We start from the raw sequence: 7,010 nt of genomic DNA on the forward strand, positions 1-7,010 counted from the left end.
TAAACATGACATGAGGTTGTCATTTAAAATCAGCTTCAAAACATCCACCTAGTAAACATCTGCAGAGAGCCCCTCTTGTAGATCTGAAGGAGAAACATTGTAATTGATTATGTTTAAATGTGTGTGGTTCTTGATTTAGAGAGCCACGTATGATTCTGAATGGCAACTTCATCATAATCACCAATCTCATCTTCAAAGTATTTTTTGTGAACTCATTAGGGATGCCTGATGAAGTTCCCAATCAATATGCAGATTTGGAGCACATCAATTTGTTTTGACTCTTCTGTCATCATTTTTTTCAGCACCGAGAAATGCAGCTGAAATGCTAGTGAGTGAAGATGTCAACACTACAGATTTCTATCTGCTCAGCAGTAGACTGAGTGATGCATGTTTGTGGTGCGATCAAAGTTTTTGTTACAATGGACGTGACAGGTGAGATTTATAGAGAGATTTGTTGCTTTTGTGAAATAGTCTGGACTGTGCATGAACAAATTTCACTTATTCTAATAAATGTGCATTTGCTTTAGTTTATGCTTAATTGCATTGCTATGCCTGAGATCTTGACAACTGTCCAGACTGCTAGTAGTTTATAGATCATGAATGTCCCTAGTCCTTCTATCACCAACATTTGGTCAAAACAGATGTCTATCACCAGTATCTTGTTTTATTTATTTATTTATCTACCCTTTCGATGCATAAAGGTTCTGTTGTTTGACTATGATCATTTTATGTCACTGTGGTTATGTGTTGTCCTGAGGTCTCTGTTTTGTTTTATGTGAGCTCACTAAAGAAAATTCCTACCTTGCAGAAATTTCAGTATCAAATATATTAGCTAATAAATAATAAAACTGTAGTAAGGAAATGCCAAAGACATGTTTGATGTAATTTGGAAACAGTATCGTCATTTGTTTGTCCTCATTCTTATAAGAAATATGTTTGTTATGAGTTTATGTAAAAAATAAATAAGAATAGATTTTTTAAATCTCAAGTATCAATATTGTTGTTAGCCTTAAACATCTATATTCTGGATAAACCTGTTTAGGTCTAACTTAAATCTTTTAACTTAAATCTTTAACTTTACCTTGATCAACACTGTGGTCTATGACAAGGTGTTTCAAAAATATTTCCATCATATTTTCTGTAAATATTCATGGTTAGCAGAAGGTACATTTTTATTATTTTTTGGACCCCTGACCTTTCCTTTGTGCCATCTTTAAGCCAAGATTTTTTTTTTGTTTATAAAACATAAGTATCTACTAAGCAGATTACCATGTAATTTACTGAGGACATTCATGCTCCCCAGAAGATGAACTATTTCCATTTTAGACACTTCATGACTTTTCCTCTTGCACCATCCTCAGGACAAAATGTCAGTTTTATACACAAGATATCTCATAATACAAGGCAGATTAATACAATTTACTATGTACATTCATGCTCCCAGGGATAAATCCTTTGTATTTTAATGGCCTTTCCTTGTCACGTTTTGTCAAGCAGGGTGGCAGGGAAAAACAAGGGATTGGACCCGAATGCAGACACACACACAGCAGAGCTGGTGCAGTTTCAATCATTTATTAAGAACAAAAAGGCTTACACTGACAGGCAAGCAGTGGTCCAAACCAGGGAAGCAGTCCAAATCAGGCAAACAAATACTACGGGGAACAGGCAAAATCCAAAACAGGCAAGGTCCAAGAAACAAAGCAAAGATCCAAACACCAAGACAACAAAACACTAGGAAAGGCTGGAATGCTTGACACATGTGGCAAAGACAAACTGGCACAGAACAAAGGAAGCACACAGACTTAAATACACTCAGGTGAGGGGAGAAAACGACACACAGGTGAAACCATTCAGGGCAGGGAAAACAATCAAAACTGGTGGGAAAAGCAAACAAAGACAGGAAGTAGAACTACATAAAACACGTGAGGCACAATAAAAAATAAAACAAGAAATACAAAACTACAAACCATAAACCATAACATTTCCTGTAGCAACACGAGGACAAAGCTCACATGAATTAATAAACACTGCAGCCTCTTGGTGCAGCTATCAGGGCTTAAGGCTTCTAATGTTGTTATGCTTATGGTACTTTCATGTTGGATATTATGAATATTGTCTTCTGCTGTTTCAATGGGTACAGGTCATTCTTCTTGACCTACAGACAACTTTGTGTAATTTAGTGCGCCTACACTTGCTTCGTCAATGTTACCATAGTTTCTTCGCCACTGCTGTCTGCTCGACAATCCGACCCAGCTTTGAAAAGCCAATTCATTGGACAAGTAGCCAATTCACTTAAGTGATTCTAAGGTTTTTACCACTGAATGATTTCTCTCATCTCTGCCCCCCCCACCCCTCTGTCTCAGCTCACTCTTTGGCTTTCAGTGGCGTGGATGTAGTGGATCGCTGTCAGGGAGGTCCAGTTCTCTGTACATGGGGGTTGAGTTATTAAGGTAGAAACCACCAGCTCAGCAAACACGTCCAAAGAGACAGATGAAGCCTCCTTCATATTCAGGGCTTCTCATCACCCTTAAGCCACTGGAATTTACTTCCTGTCAAGCGGCCACCCTTGTGTAGCATAGATGTACTGTAGCAACACTGTTTATAACACCCGGGCCAAAAAGCAATTTGCATGCACTCATACACCATGTCACGTAATCACAAAGTTTATGCATCTAATGAAGAGTAAATAGGATTCTACAATAATCACTGCTTAACAAGTTCCACAGCCTGAGCTCAGCCAGTGTGAAAACAATCCAGGAATATTTCACTGCTTGCATCCAGCTTTTTTGTTTTATTTTAGCAGCTTTATCTTCTGTTTGGAGGATGGTACAGTAAACATGCCCACCGATGCACACTAACTCTTTTAGTAAGCAGAAAGTTTGCATAAAAGCTGAGTCATGTAAAACATGTTATGTGAGTGCAATATATCCCATTAGCAAGAGCTAATTCACTGATGTTGAGATTTTCTGAGGTCAGGCCCACTTGACATCAGAAGAAAAAGTGAATCAAAAGTGCTCTGAGAGTAGTTTAGGATGGGATAAAACAATAAAGTGCTACCTGGAGACCAGGAAATTGGCCAGAAATAATAAAATAATCTGGCATTTCTAAACCATTGAGATGGAAACAAACAATTCTGTATCGCTTTTCACCTGGTAAAAAAGGTACAATGTTTACACTTTTTCTTATATAAGATTCACATGTCTGTCTTTGGTCCTTCCCGTAGCAATCAGAGAGAGAAGGCCAGGCTTTCTTCTTTAGCCCCTCCTCAGATATTTCCATCATTCAGGTACAAGAATCATTTCCAATGAGGCCATGTCATCCATCATTCTCAGCAGACCTGTCGAGCAAGTCTCTGCACTGGAAACAGATGTAGCTGCAAGGCAAAGGGCAGCTCTTTAGCTAATTTCCTTTTTTTACAGCTACAATGACATGATAATGTCATTTTTTTTACCTTGCTGATTAACGCTTCACAACATAGGTATATGTGGGGTATATGTAAGGTATCTTACTTACTGTCATTTAAATCTCATTACTTCATCTAACTCAAAAAGACTCAAACTCATAATATCATCACAGATTGTTAACTTGTGACATATGAAATGAGCAAAAATTATGAATGAAATATTTTTTTGAAAATTGACCTAGGCTTTTTACTGCACTTTAACAGCTGTTAGGTGAGTACCAGCAAATTCCTTTCTCTTTTTAACACTTGTTCCCTTTCTACATCACCTCTTGCCCCAGCATGCTGTTTCAGCTATCTGTTTAAGACGGTGTAGTCCCTCATTCGTCCAGGAGTGTTCTATCGTAGAAAAGGTTTCAGTCGTAGTCATCTGGACACTGTTTTCAGAATCAAGACGTTTCGGCCCATCCGGAAGTCATGACTTTCGGAAGTCATGACTTCTGGATGGGAGTCAAAACTGATAGCTATCAGTATATAAAATGATGGAAGCATGATACAGACAAATGATATGTCCTTAAGTCTTCAAAAGCATCACTCAAGAAAGCATCACATAAGAATGGTGATTTAGTTTTAGTCTTTGGATGAAAAAAAAAAAAAAAAAAAAAAAAAAAAAAAAATATATATATATATATATATATATATATATATATATATATATATATATATAGTTTGTCAAATTTTTTTTTATTTTAGTCACAAAAACTATAGACATTTTAGTCAAAATTCATCAGTGAAATTTTAGCCTAATTTTTGTCATGTATTTTCATTTTTTATGTCTTCACGTCCAGTTAAATTCAGTTGTCATTCCCAAACTCTGGTTTGAACAGAGCCGTTAACTCTCTGTTGTTCCTGCTCGCCGAGCATTACCTTTGCTCTCAGCTCTGCAGAGCAGCGAATAATTCAGAAGCTGTATTCACTCACTTGTACACTAAAATACTGTTCATTGTCTCGATTATGCTTGAGAGGAGAAACTGAAAGCTGCAACATGAAGGATGGCTGACTGAAAGTAACGTTAATGTTACATCCACGCTTACTTTTTTATAAATGGCATGCTGGCCTGCATGTTTTCATAGTTTGTTCCAACTGTCAACTTCTGAACAAGAGATATTTTGGGCGGCGGAAGATACTGTTTTATTGTTTTACTAATAGGGATCTACAGTGTGTGATTCTGCAGATGAATGCTGTTTGTTGATTGCATTAAAAGAGTAATTAGTTTATTTGTCCATTCATCCATCTTTCACAATATCGTTTTTATTTGTTGACAAAAAATGTAATACATTTCGTCATAGCCCAGACAAAAATGTTGCTGCTCATAATAGTCCCCAACCTTGTTCTTCCAAACTTCTTTTCAATGCATGAAACATAAACTAGTTGCCCAGTTTATTGTCAGTCCTGCAATAAAGATTCTAATAAAGGTTCTAATGTTCAGTTTTTGTTGCTACTGTTTTAGAGAGGTGCAGATATAAGTGTATGGACATTTTGGGATTTTAGGAGATCTTCTTCATGGTGAAAACTAAGCCAGCATAATTCTGCAGGATGTGTGCACAATCACAAGAACAAAGCTTTTTCAATGCTTTCAAGATTGAAGAATAAACAATCAAAAGCAAATAAAATATACACACATGCATTGCAAAAAATCCAGAATAGTCAAGCATTACTGCAGCACTGCTTGCACATTTGTTGACATGTCAAACAATTGTCCTAAAAACAATTCAGTGGTGAATTATTCTCTTTAACTGTTGTAGCAAAAACATTCTTTGTGTGTGGTATTGTGACTTCTCCAGGTGAAAATGTCCATTGTGAAAACACTATGTACTGCTGACATCCACACAAATGCGTAGGATAGAAATCTTACACTAAAATATCAAATAGTGGATATCTTTACAATTTTTCCATGCTGTTTCAAAGCTTTAAACTTTGTGCAGTGTGCAGTGGAAAAACACAACCTGTCTGGGATACAAACAAAATACTTCAGGATATATGCATGGTTTTCAGTCTTTTTCAAATTCACTCACACCAGCAGCTTGTTTTCAGCAGTTGTCCCTTTGACGACATCCTCTGTCCATCCAGATCGAGGAAAATCTTCTGCAGGACGTCATATGTGCATTTGAGGTCTTATGAGTCAGTCCGAAGAGTCAAGAGTCGAAAGAAAGCGAGCACAAAGCTCCCCATTCAACTGAAGATCTCCATTTATTCCCGTCAGGACACTGGTGTCCTCTGGGTCAGGCTCGGGCTCTGCACCATCCCTCTGCATGACACACGCCACATCACACATTGCTCCATGGAACTGCTGGCCTCAGTGTCTGTGTTCTGTTGGGTAAAATACAACAGAGGGCCCATGAACAAAGAATGCAATGCTAGTTTAAAAGATACAGTGCAGCAAGAGACTGAAGGCAAGGCAGTTAAAACAGAAGTTAGCACATTATTTGACACGTGTTCTGGAAAATTGCACATTCGCAAATGCCGTGTTAGACACGTAAAGAAGTAATACAGAGGCACTATAAAATGGTAAAAAGTAACATCAAAGTAGTTTAAAATTTCCTATTTATTGATATTTATTCATACTTCTAGTACTGCTGTGCAATATCCACCGTCTCATAATCATCTTAATCTGCTACACTGAATTTGACAGTTTATGCACTATTACTTAATACTTATACTATTACACTGTATTATTATACCGTACATACTTATCATCAACCGGTAAATTCACTTTGTACTTTACACTTGTTTTAATTTTATACTTATATCCACTTAGTACTTAATTTATCTGACCTGTATTATAGTGTATTATATTCTGATTTGCTTAGAACTTCTATCCCTGTTTGCACTGACGTGATATTGAGCTGCTGCAACAAAAGAGTTTCCCCTCGGGGATCAATAAAGTATTTCTGATTCTGATTTAGTGTGGAAGATGAGAACCTTTTCTCCCATTGAAAATTGGGAGAAAATAGGGGAAATAATTTGTAAAAGTAACTAGAAAAAAAATAAAACTGAATTCCACAAAACAAAGTCAATATTCCTTGCTTCTCCCTGCAAAAAACACAGCAAAATTTTTCATCTCTGTGTTTCTGGCACAGGGTGGAAGCTGTAAAACACAAAGACAGCTTCAGGACCTTAATAACATCCACAAGGTAAAACTGTGCATGTTGCGAGAAGACTTCAGACGTCAGAACCTTTGTGAAATGATGCAAAAGAAGATTTGAGACACTCATTAGAGACTTACTGCTAAGTTTGTCAGACATTTAGTCTGTAAACATTTAGACATTTAGTAAACATGCGCTAATCGGAGGAAGCCTGCTCTCAACATTAACATTAATTGCATATATCTCAGTGCTTATTTCAAGGCCATTAAGTGCTCTACCTCAGTGTCATTCAGGCTAATTTAGTATCTTGCTTAACTGAAATATGACACAGAGGGGATAATAGAGATAGAAACTTCAAGAGGAGCAGCAGAGAGCTGGAGTGATGGAAGGTGCAAACGTGCTGAAGCAAGCTTGAGAAAGACTCCTAAATTGTACCGGTTCTAGAGGTGCTGTTACATGGATTT

General features: G+C 37.1%; 1 long non-coding RNA gene across 1 annotated transcript; it reads right to left on the reverse strand.

Annotated features, from left to right (window-relative positions):
• Window positions 1-1,551: 1,551 nt before the first annotated feature.
• On the reverse strand, window positions 1,552-5,735 carry LOC122883001. The gene is made up of 2 exons (XR_006379518.1): window positions 5,476-5,735; window positions 1,552-3,373 (listed from the first exon to the last, which is right to left on the reverse strand). It is a non-coding gene; the product is annotated as an uncharacterized LOC122883001 (long non-coding RNA).
• Window positions 5,736-7,010: the final 1,275 nt, after the last annotated feature.

This window comes from Siniperca chuatsi, linkage group LG10 (assembly GCF_020085105.1).
Source record: "Siniperca chuatsi isolate FFG_IHB_CAS linkage group LG10, ASM2008510v1, whole genome shotgun sequence".
In the NCBI taxonomy this organism is placed as follows: domain Eukaryota; kingdom Metazoa; phylum Chordata; class Actinopteri; order Centrarchiformes; family Sinipercidae; genus Siniperca; species Siniperca chuatsi.